We start from the raw sequence: 12,384 nt of genomic DNA on the forward strand, positions 1-12,384 counted from the left end.
TGGCTTCCTCGAGTTCTTTGTATGTGAATGCCTTTAGATTCAGCCCCAAAACACTGGCGTTAAGCTGATGACTCTATTTCCTTTAGCTGTTAAGCTGATGACTCTATTTCCTTTAGCTTGCACAAAAATAAATGAGGGTTGCATATAAAATGATGAAATTTAGTACAACAGAGCCTGCGAGAATGAAAAAACTAGGAAGGATCCAAATTCTCTTCTTGGTAAGGGGGGACACGGATGCTTGGTATGTTATCGTTGTTACCTACTTTGACGAAGGCTATTCTGCTTACAACTATTCCATTGTAGGTTGAAGTTGCGCAAAAGCAATCATCCAAACAATGATGTTCACAGTATGTCTCATCGATGGGATTGAACTGGTCAGAATCATTTTTCGGGAAGTCAAGTTTCTCTACTCTCACCATCTGAAACCCCTTGCTTGGCGCTCCAAAGATACAACGAGGCATGGTAAAGTTGTGCTTACATCCCATATAAGTCTTGTTTGAGTTGATCCATGAATAGCCCACTGGGCACTAACAGACGACCATCTGCTTCGTGTCGCAGATGCAATAGCTATTATACCCACAAGCTCCACTTTCAAGTGTTGTTATCAAATTCTGTCAGATGTATGCAGGCTTAAATTCATGAGCAGCCACTCGACCACGCTGCATGCGATGGTTGTCAACTTTGGGTGAAAGTAGTGACGAAAGACTTCGTAGTAGTCAAGAGTTCCTCGGTGATAGTAATATGAGGTTGCTTGATTTCATCATTGCTGAGGCTAGAGTTGATATTACAGACCCGATTGAGGACATTAGGTTGATGCTTCCTGAGATGTTGAAGATGAGGTTGCAGTTAGAGTGGCCGAGTGGGTAAAAAAATGGAAAAAGATATATAAATAAATAAAACATGATCAGGGCTTGAACCTATGAATTAAAAATACAAAGCGAGGCTACATGATGATTTGTTTTCGTGTTTAATTTTATCTCTTATTTTTTAAAACAAACATTGAAGTGTAAAAATATATAGCAATCTTTTATTTTTACTTTCAAATTTTAAAAACAAATCAAATATTTTAGTCATAAAAATATGTTCAAATTTGAACAAAGGTTCAATTTCAAATTAGTTTGAATCAATTTCATTATATATATTATAAGGCGTATAAAGTCATTCCCATTCAAGTATCACCTTTTAATGTTTAGAACAGATAAAATTTTGATTGATAGTATAATACAATTTAGTTTTGTCATGGACAAAAAATTAGTTTGTCATTGTCATTGCATAACGCAAAAAACCATTACCTTGAAATCAATAAGTGAATAAATTAAAGACAACTAGTTTGCTCATTCTCAACGGTTTATTTTTTGATTATTTACAATCTTATTTTAAGAAAAATAATCTTTAAGGATAACAAGGGACGTCCTGAGATTATTTTAGTATGAGTGCATGCCTTATAATTTATTCACATAACAAATAATATATATTGAAAGGGTTGAGGAAATGGGAGTTGGCCGTGGCTTGGAAGTTGGAATCTTATAAAGAAGAGAAAGGTCTTCGAAGACATTTTTGTACGGGGAAAAGAATTAGCCACAGCTTATAAGTTCTTGGTTTTTTCTTTCTATGGAAAGTTGACTGCCTTTTTTTTTTTGGGAGAATTTGGGGCATAAGCCCATCTATTAAAAAGAAACAATTACAAGTAACAAACTAAAAAACCTGCCACAAAACAAAAGCAGGGCAGAGAAGAAAATTAAAAATTACAATTGAAGAAAGTAAAAAACCTATACCACCTGAAACCCAAAAAGAAAAAATTGTGGTATGCAAAATTGATCAGGACTCAGGTATGAGCTGTAGCATAGATCGAGCGGGACAAAACCATCAGCAACTTCAGAAGAAGGCCCCTGGTTGCCATAAAGACCCTTCAAGGGGCATTGCTACAGCGATCATCATTGTCCTGCAAAAATGTCTAAAATGATGAAAAGCAAGCTCCCTGGTTGCCAAGGAGGCCATCCAAGAGAGAACCAGCGAGCCAAAAAAGAACCCAAATGAGCAGAGCATCCAGGCAAACTATCCCCAACAGTAGAAATGTGATCATAATAGCAAAAGAGGAACCCCCCAGTCAGATAGTGCCAACAAACCAACATTCAGGATAACTCAATCAAGATAACAGGTGTAAAAACCGATGCATGTTCTTCCATTTTTCGAGCTTAGTAAATTCAGCTTTTTTTATTTTCCTAACTACCGTGGTATGACATTCAATAATATTCCGAAAGATTCTATCATTACGAGCACGCCAAATGTAGTAGATAGCCATATTGATAAGAAGAGAAAGGAAATTGAGCATGCCAGCAGTATCAGAAATCTCTTCCAGCAAATCAAAAACTTGATAAAGGTTAGGACGAAGCAGCAGCGTTTGAGAATGAGGGATCAGTGAGTTTAAGATCCCAAAAGAAAAATCACACTCAAAGAAGAGGTGAGTGTGAGAGTCTCTATAATCCAGGCAAAAAATACTATGCGGGTTCACATTAATACCACGTTTCAATAAAAGGTCAGTCGTTTTTAACCCGTTTCTAACAGCCGGCCACCCAAAAGCAGAGAAACGGATGGAGGAATGTTTATGCCAGATAAAACGATGCCATGTAACCACAGGGTAATTCTTAAAAAATTCTTTGCGGAACAATTTGTTAAGAGGTTTCTCAGCATTGTACCAAAGGCAACCAACCTCAGCATTCCAAATAGGTACAGAAGAAATATGCCTAACCAGAAAAGGGGGCCAGTTAGAGGGGCAATTCCAATTACCATCTAGCATAATGTGGGACACAGATTCACAGTTCAGAATATTCAGCCTACCATGATCTTCAATTTGATCCAAAGACTCCATCAGAGATTTCCTAAAACACCACGGATCCCAGAGGAGTGAATGAAGGCAATTGGGAATGATCCTAAGCGTGAAACAATATTTGAATTGAGTAGCAATCTAGCACAAATTCCTCCAAAAGTGAGAGCTGCGCTTGGGGTAAGGATACCAAAGGGAGTGGTAAAGATTGCGCCAACAGTTGAAAAGGGGGCTCTCACCATTTAAGAATCTCCAAATAATAGAACAACTGAAACTATGAGACAGAGAATCCGAAGAGGGCAGCCCAACTCCACCATTATGTTTAGGCAGACAGGTATCCTTCCAAGCAATCAGCATAAGTTTCTTCACAGCAATGTCACGGGAGAAGAGAAACCTAGAGCAAAGCTTGTTTAAAACTTTGAAACAAAGCTTAGGTAAAATGCTACCTCTAATCCAGTATGCAATTGTGTTAAAGATCGTATATCTCAAAAATTGAATTCTGCCCCCAAAAGAGAGGGTTTTAGCCCTCCAACCTCTAAAGCCTTGGTAACTTTCTGAAGCAGAGGCTGGAAGACCACAAAGGAAGGCTTCTTAACAAAAATGGAGAGACCCAAATATTTAAGGGGGGGGTAAGGTTTGCTGGATATCAAGCATATCACAGATAGTATCACTCAAAAGACAATTCTTAGAGAAAAGAATAGAACTTTTTGAGGGTTAACTTTCAAACCAGAGGAAGCCTCAAAGCGCTTCAGGATATCCAACAGAGAAGCAACCTCAGTGGAATTGGCCTTAGAAAACACTAGTAAGTCATCAGCATAGAGGAGATGGGTAATGGTAGAATTACCCAATGTGATACCTTCACAGCACTGGTTGGTTTTAGCTTCATCAAAACAGACCGAGAGGCCATCCATAGCAACACTGAATAAGTAGGGAGATAACTGGCAGCCCTGCCTAAGGCCATTGGAGGAACAGAAATAACCTTCAAGAGAGCCGTTAATAGTAACAGAGAAATAAATGTCAGAAATGCAGGATTCGATCCAGGAGGTGAAAAGGGGAGGGAAACCTTCAGCAAGCAGTCGTTTAAGCAAAAATTCTCTAGAAACAGAGTCAAAAGCCTTGTGAATGTCAAATTTTGCACATAAGTAGTTGTGCTTGGTGGAAGAGTTAAAGTAGCCAGGAACTTCAGACGCAAGAATAATATTATCAGTAATAATCCTATTTTTGATGAAGCCGGCTTGGACAGGATTAATGATAAGTGGCATCACCAACTTCATTCTATTAGCCAATAATTTAGAAATGATTTTGTAGAATGAGTTGCAAAGAGATATAGGTCTATAATCATTGACAGAAGTGGCATGAGGGCTCTTAGGAATAAGAGCTAAAACAGTATTTTTTGCTTGCTTAGGCAGAAAAGAAGTGGAGAAAAAAGATTGAACACCACGGCATAATTGCTTACCCAGGGAGTTCCAAGTGGCCTTATAGAATTCGAAGGTGAAACCGTCAGGACCAGGGGCAGCATTAGGAGGAGAAGAGAAAATAACATTTTTAATATCTTCAGTAGAAAAAGGGGCAATCAGGTAAGCCCTTAACTCAGTGGGAATAATATTCCCAATAGGAAGGCAGTCGGTGCTGGAGGGAGGAGGCCCATTGAAGAGGTTCTGATAATGGTTGATAAAAGCAGAAGAAATACCTTCAGAGAAGGTATGCAGAACATCATTAACCAAAATACCTCTTATCTGATTAGAGTTGTGTCTAACATTAATGTTGGTATACAAAAACTTCATGTCATCTTCTCCCTCTTTGAGCCATCTAGCTTTGCTTCTTTGAGAAATCCACTCAACCAGCCGAGCTTTAATCACAGCAAGCTTGCCATTGATGTGGCTGAGATTAGAATTAAGAACACCATTCAAAGGATCACATTGAAGCCGGGATAGAGCAACAGATTGAGCTTGAGAGAGATTGTCGAGCTCATCACAAAGGAAATTGGAAGAGTTCTAATTCCTAGACTTTAAAAGACATTTAAGCTCTTTGAGTTTGTGGTAGAAGTCGCAAATGGGGCTGCCATAGGAGGGGAGAGAAACAACATCCAGAACAGCTTTCCAGAAATTAAGAATGGAGCTCCAGTAATTCTTATACAAAAAGCGGTGGTTTTTCTTACTAGGTGAGTCCAAATGCAGAATTAGAGGACAATGATCAGAAATGTCTAGGTCACTGACAATGTAATAGGAATTGGGGAATGAACACAGCCAAGCTTCATTAATAAAAGCTCTATCAAGCTTGATGTGGATTGGGGAATCCAGTCTTTGGTTAAAACTGTGTGAGAGTGATGGAACCAGTCATCCGTGACTGAAGGGGCTAAGATTTTAGCTTCCAGAATCAGAACCATATCTAAACAGAATTTATTAACCAACGCCTTGCAGGACAAAACTTTTGAAGGATGAAGCAATACGAGGAAGGGTCATTTGTGCTTCTTTTTTGGGTTGCCACCCTTTTTGGCCTGCTTGCTTCTGGTATTTTTTGGGTTATTAATTTCTTGAGCAGAGCTGTTGCTACAGCTAGAGCTTTGAGCAGGGATATTTTCAGAGGAGATAAGAGGAGAAGAAGGAAGAGGGATATTGGGATACTGGGCAATAATAGTGCTCTTGTGTTGTGCCGAATCAGCAAGGTTCATCAGGGTGTTTTTAGAGGGAGAAGTAGGGGGCTCCTATTGATCGGAGAGGAGGTCAAATTTATTGGTGATTTGGAGAGAAGGTTGATTTGGCAGGGTTTGAGGTGGTGTGGAAGTGGAGGTTGAGGGGATGTCAGATGGCCCGGGATCACCAGGAGGGGAGTTGAGATTAGGGATAGAGGTGGGAAGGGAGGTAGGCGGGGCTGGTAGGAGAGGAAGAGCTGCAGAAGAAGCATCAGTAGGAATCGGAGGTTTTTTGAAGGTGACATTTGGTGGAGGCTGATTGTTCCTGGGTTTACGACTTGAGTTCCGTCCTCTAGAAGGAGGAAGGGTGACAGGAGGAGGGGGTTCGGATTTTTTGGGCATTGAGTTGGAGCATGGTAGATGGAGCAACAGAAAGAGCAAGGAATAGGTTTCCAGTCATAGAGCACAGTAAGAGGTGTGACCTTCCCATCAACAGAGATAAAAATTTCATCAGGAAGCGGCTCAGAACAAGATACCTGAACGCAAACCCTTGCAAATGTAAGTCTGGTTTTCGCTGCCGTGAGGGCATCCACAGCAAGTGACACACCAACACAACTTGCAATTTTTTAGATCCCCTCCGGCGTCCAGCAGGAAAGAGGGAGATTTTTTATCTTTATCCATAGCGAGATCGAGGCGAACTCTTCCCGATTAGGGGTGAAATCAGGAGACCATTTCTGAAGGATAAACTGTTTCCCGAAAAAGAACCACGGACCACCAGTTCATGCCATATCGTAGTCTTCAGGAGAAGAAAATTTAAGAAGAAAGAAACCATCATCAAGGGTAAGAAGGGACAACTCCCCTTTCAGCTTCCAGGTTCGCTTGATCACCGACAGTAGGGCTTCGTAAAAATGCCGTCTTCCGATCGAGTGCCCAACTAAAGAAAGAGACCATTCCGGCGCACCAGGGTCGAACTAAGATTTGGTGAAGAGAGCAGTGAAGTTTTTTGTAGGGTGGTGTGCTAGGGAGCTGGAAAAGTCGTGTGAAACAGGGGTAAAGCTGATGCTTCCAATGAAGAAGATCCTTGGAAAGAGGGGCCATGGGTGTGTGGAAGAGTTGGGAAGTGGGGGGAAAGCGGAGGAGGAGGACATTCCTCACAGAGTCCTCCTCAAGGAGGCGGGAAGGAGAAGGATAGAGCGCGAGAAAGTAAACCCTAGCAAAGCTTCTCACTCTATCACTAGAACATTTAGCCATTCATCTTCCATTTCGCGTCCGGAAAAAGCTTGCCACCAAAGTTGACTGCCTTACCTCGCTACAGCTTATTATTTAAGAAATATTTGAACAGGCAATCTTAAATCCTAATACAGGCAATTTTTGAGCCGAGTCGGTCGGGCTGACAAGAAAAAAAAAACTAAATGTGTATTATTATTATTATTATTATTATTATTATTATTATTATTTATCCAAGCTATTGATTAAATGTATTGAAAAAATTAGTTAAAATTTAACTCTATTTTTTTTTACGACAGCAAATATGAAATAAAATTTTAATTATAAGATAATTTTTTTGTGTAATGAAATGACATTTAAACTTGTTTTTTTTTTCAAAGAAAAAATTATGTTGATTTATACATATATGATAAATTGATTTTATATTGGGTAATATTTGGATGCTATTTATTTATTTTGTATCTTTAGCTTGTTTGTTTGAACACTAGTTTTCTGTTTGAAAAAATAAAATTAAGACGTGCTTGGGACTAAAAAAAATGCAGTAATTTAAATTAACTTAGAATATATAGCAGTAATTATTTCATTATTAATCTTATATATTAATTATCTTATTTTCAAAATTAATGATTAAATTTTAAATTAAAATATATTTTTATAAAAAAATAAAATAAATTCTTTTATTTTTGACTCGTGCTAACTCTAGCTACTCTGTAACAACTATGAAAGGATCAACATGCTCTCATTGACAAGGGCATTAATAACTACTTTCTACCACCAAGGAACGCTCAATCATTAACACGTTAGTTCTATGTAGAATTTGATTGTCTTGATCAATCAGGTTATATTGTTGCCTTGGACCTCCACTCAATTTGTTGAGCTCGTTGCGGGGGTTGCATGCAGGTCCTCCGTATTCTTGGGTTCCTATGTAAAGTCCAACACTGTGATGTTGTGTCCTTGTGCGCCTTGGCATTATATAGTTTGCTTGGAAAATTGACAAAGAACACTGTGATCGTTGCAACACTCCCATCTCCAGATTGTGGCGTAGCTAAAGTGCAATTCAACTCTCCATACCTCAATGATAGTGAGGCAGACTATAATTAGAGTGTTGAGCTTCACAATGCACCAAACTTGGTGCTACGACGATGTGAGGTAGGATGGACGATTTTCTTTCTCATTTTTCATTAAGGATTGCTCTCTTGGTATTTTCTAAGTGTATCTCTTTATTTGTTCTTGAATGAGAATGGTGCAAGCGTGAAGAGAGATTAGGAGAGAGTGAGAGAGAATAAAGATCTATATTATTTCTCCCATATTTTTATAGTGAATGTTTTAGCATTGTTTCGTGCCTTTTCTGATTTTAGGTTTTTCTATGTTAAACCTGATGTTCTTTATTTCCATTGCACTTTTTATTTCTTGTTTGTTTTCACTGTGTTTTACTTCCCCCAACAACTAGTATTAAAACCATGTTTTTCAATTTGAGTGGGCGTAATGGCTGCAAAGTAAGATGTAAGATTGAGATGTTTATTGTGAAAGTTGGTGTAGGTTGTTAGACCTTATAGAATTGTTCCAAGGCTAACCAAGAGGGGAGATGAATTTGTTATTAAAAAAATCTTAGATTTTGGAAAACCTTTTAGTTTTTTAAAATCTTTTTAGAATATTAAAAACACTAATCTTGAAATATGCAGTTATTTATTTAAATGACTTTCATGAATAATATTTCAACCACAAATATAAAGAGCAATGAAATAAAATGCAGAAAAAATAAAAAGTAACATAAGAACACAAAATTTTATAGTGGTTCGGTCCAACTAGACCTACATCCACTCCCTAGAGACTCTTCTAGGTATTACACTAAATAATAGTGAATCTCCTTTCTTCCCCACATCAAGGAGGAGAAGCCCTTATAAATTCACTTCCACCAACCAAGCACGGTAGAGAACCATCGCCTTTTACACTCTCCAAGTGATGAAATCATACCTTCTCATCCTTTTTCACCCACCCGGTGAAAGCAAAGTACCTACACATCCTTTCACCCACCTGGTGAAGACAGAGAACCAAGGGTCATTTTTCACCCTCCTGGTGAAGGTAGAGAAGCAAACATCCTTTTTCACCCTCCTGGTGAAGGTAGAGAACCTTCACGTCATTTTCACTCTCTTGTTGAAGGTGGAGAACCTTGATCCAGTCTTGAAGATCTTCTCTCAAGAGACTCCAAAAAAGTTGGGAAGAAATTAGAAGAAGAACAAGAGATCCTCACTTTAGACAACCCTTGTGAATCCTTCACAATTCTCTTTCACTAGATCTCTCACTCTCCAATATCAAAATCTCTCTCAAACACACTCCCAATAGTCATTTTCAAGAGAAAATTCAAAGCAAAGGACATGGATGATAGTTTTAGGACTATATATATAGAAAACACATGAAAAATTATCCAAAAACTAAATTTTTCAAGAGAAGCGTTAACGATTTGTACTGTATGATCGTAGATCATCTAGTACGAATAGTTAAAATATCATGATTTTGTTTGGTACGAACTAGGATGAACTTAGTTTCATACACTTTGGATCGTACATTATGAATAGTTCAAAAATGAACAAGTTCGTATTATATGATCTGGTACGAACTAATTTTGTACATAGTTGGTCATTTGTACGACTTGACATCATATAGTATGAACATTTTAATATAATTATCTATCATTTGGTACGATATGGTACGAATTAAATTTCATATACTATCAGTCGTTTGTAGGACTTGATATCATAATGCGCGAACAATTTAAAAATAAATTGTGTTCATATGATACGATTTGGGATGACCTAAATTTCATACTCAGTTAGTCATCCATACAAATTAATATCGTACTGTATAAATAGTTCAAAAATAATTGTGCTCGTATGGTATAATCTCAAATGACCTAAATTTCATCTATACAACTGGATATCGTACAATACGACAGTTAAGAAAATCAAGTCATGGTTTGAGTAACCGGATTCTAGAGAAAAAAACTAAATCAAATCATACAGTGCGATTATATATCATACAATATGATCAATTTTTTTTTAAAAAAATTTATTAATCTCTCCTTGTGTTTGTGTGTATGGTTACCCAATTATGATTATACTTGCTCAGACTCGAGAAATAAAAATAAATGTATATAGACTCTTTTACATGAAATCCTTTTCTACCTTGTCTTGAAGTCTTTAGCAATCTAGAGTAGTATATAATTTCCCTGCAATGTTAATACTCACAGAAACAACCAGAAATATCTAATATATATTAGTATAAAAATAATAAAATCTTAACAATAATATTTTGTTATCATCTAAAATCACAATCTCAATCTTGATTACTTATTTGCAACAATCTCTCTCTTTTTTATGATAATAAAAATAATTATTGTTTGAATAAAAATTAAAATTCTTTTCTCCTTAACTCCCCCTTGTTGACCTCATTTTTGTATGAGGTCACTAAGATCCTTCCAGAATCCAGATCCAATCCTAGACTTTAAGATCCACTCTAGACTTTAGGATCCTTTCATAGAGCCTAGACTTTAAGATCCACTCTAGACTTTAGGATCCTTTCCTAGAGCCTAGACTTTAAGATCCACTCTAGACTTTAGGATCCCTTCCTAGATCCTAGACCCTAGGATATACTCTAGACTTTAGGATCCTTCCTAGAGCCAGACCTTAGGATCCTTCTAGATCCAAGACCTTAGGTCCTACTCTAGAGCTTAGGATTCTTCCATATCCAAATCCTAGAACCCTTCTAGATCTTAGGTCTTAGAAATCCCTCTAGATCCTCTTCGACACGCACTCATTCCATTGGGTGGACTATGGTATTGATGTGGAGGAGGGACAGTTGCAGCTTTTATGAGCTAAACAGCAGTAGGTGTATAGCAGCTTTAAACAGAGGTTAAATTGAAGTAATAAAGCTAAAAAGATGAGCTCTAGGCGGTGGTATATGGGAAAGGATTTAGAGGTTTTTTAGTAGGGTTTTTGGACCGTGGGGAAGGGGTTTTTATATAGTGTCTTTGACTCCTTACCAGTTCAACTGGTCAATGAGCGGCCTGAGACTAGTGGCATAGGATGGGTGTCAAAGATTGCAGTGTTGGATTTGAACCTGGAGAGGCTTGCTTGATGATTGGCATTTAAGATTAACAGGCAAGCAAAGGTCTTGAAGTAGGCACTTTGACCAAAGTTACAAGTGTTGGACTTGGTCCATAAACCTTCACATCCATGAAAAACATGACCCATGACTGCGATTACATGTTGCATTTGGCAAGAGTTCAATGAAATTAAAGAACATTTGATATGAAAGCTTCAGATAGGGAAATATGATCAAATTGCTCTAGTGATGGTTTGATCTAAAGCGACACAAGTAATTGACCCAAGAGAGTCAGAAAAATGTGACTTAGGCAGAATGATTGGATTGATTTACCAATTGCGTTAAGAGAAGGTGATGATATGCCATAATATGAATATGATGTTGATTTGAAGCTGAAAAAGGGACGAATAGGAGTTGTATGTTAATAATGACAACATTTAAGTCTTAGGGAAACTTGGGGATCAAACCTATGTTGACTGTGGTCAACCAGGGTTGACACAAAGGGTTGTCGTGGAATGAGCATGTTTGATTTTGATATTATGAGAAGCACACATTTAAGTTGTATAAAGGTTACCCTAGATCTGGGGAACGTCAATTCAGTCAAAATGATAGTGACTAATTTAAACCATTAAGGGTCTGCTGTGGGTCATACCCTGTTGACTTGGGTCAAACTAGCGCTTTGACTCAAGGAGGCTGTAGAATGGTTGTTCAACAGGTTTGAAATGACATTGAAACTTCCGCGCCAATTGATTATGCATCAGATTTGGATGCTCATTTGCGTTAAGAAGATCAATATTTGAAGCCATTAGGGTATTTGTCATTTGTGGGCCTCGATGACCACTAGAGGGTTCTTGAAATTGGATTCTCTCAGAAAGTTATCAGATTGTATTAATCAAAACGATAGTAAGATTAAGAAATCTAAAGTGATTAGAGGTTTTTGGGAAAGCCTGTAAAGTCAAATCTTGCATGGTCCAAAGAGGTCCAGTGGCATAGGCTGTATAATATCTGAAGCTTTTTAAGCCTTTGGATTGATTAGATTGCTGGGGTTAGAGACCTCGAGTATGGGCTCAAATTTGAGGTGTAACTCTATGATACATGTGGTCTTAACTACTTTGCAAGGGGTAGAGTCTGAAATCATGAGGTCATTTGACGTGTGTTTCAAAGTATTTGTGAAAATTCAAGATGGATAGAAAGGTCCTAGTGACAGGCCTTTAAGACTTAAGTGATATGGAGTTATGAATTTGATTTGAATTGAGATATTAAGTTGAAAGATTCAAATTGTAAGATGCCAGAATCATTAATAATCATGTTGGTGTGGCAGTTAAATGAATGTGATAGGGTTCAAGCTAGATCGAAGTGGTAGGATTCAAAGTCAAGGATTGAGTTTGAATTTCTGCAGTGATTGGGTCAATAGTTGATGTGTGTCGAAGCTTGTGAATTAATTTGAGTGTGAATTGGTGAAATTTTGAGATTTGAATTAATCAAAGAGTAGGACTTGATTGAGAGTTAGAGTGATCAAAGGTATTTGAGGATTAATTTGAGGTAAAGATGGATCAAAGGGATGTGGTGATTAGATTTGTGTAGTCTGGTCATTGGACCT

Source organism: Dendrobium catenatum, unplaced genomic scaffold (genome assembly GCF_001605985.2).
Source record: "Dendrobium catenatum unplaced genomic scaffold, ASM160598v2 fragScaff_scaffold_621, whole genome shotgun sequence".
Classification (NCBI taxonomy): Eukaryota; Viridiplantae; Streptophyta; class Magnoliopsida; order Asparagales; family Orchidaceae; genus Dendrobium; species Dendrobium catenatum.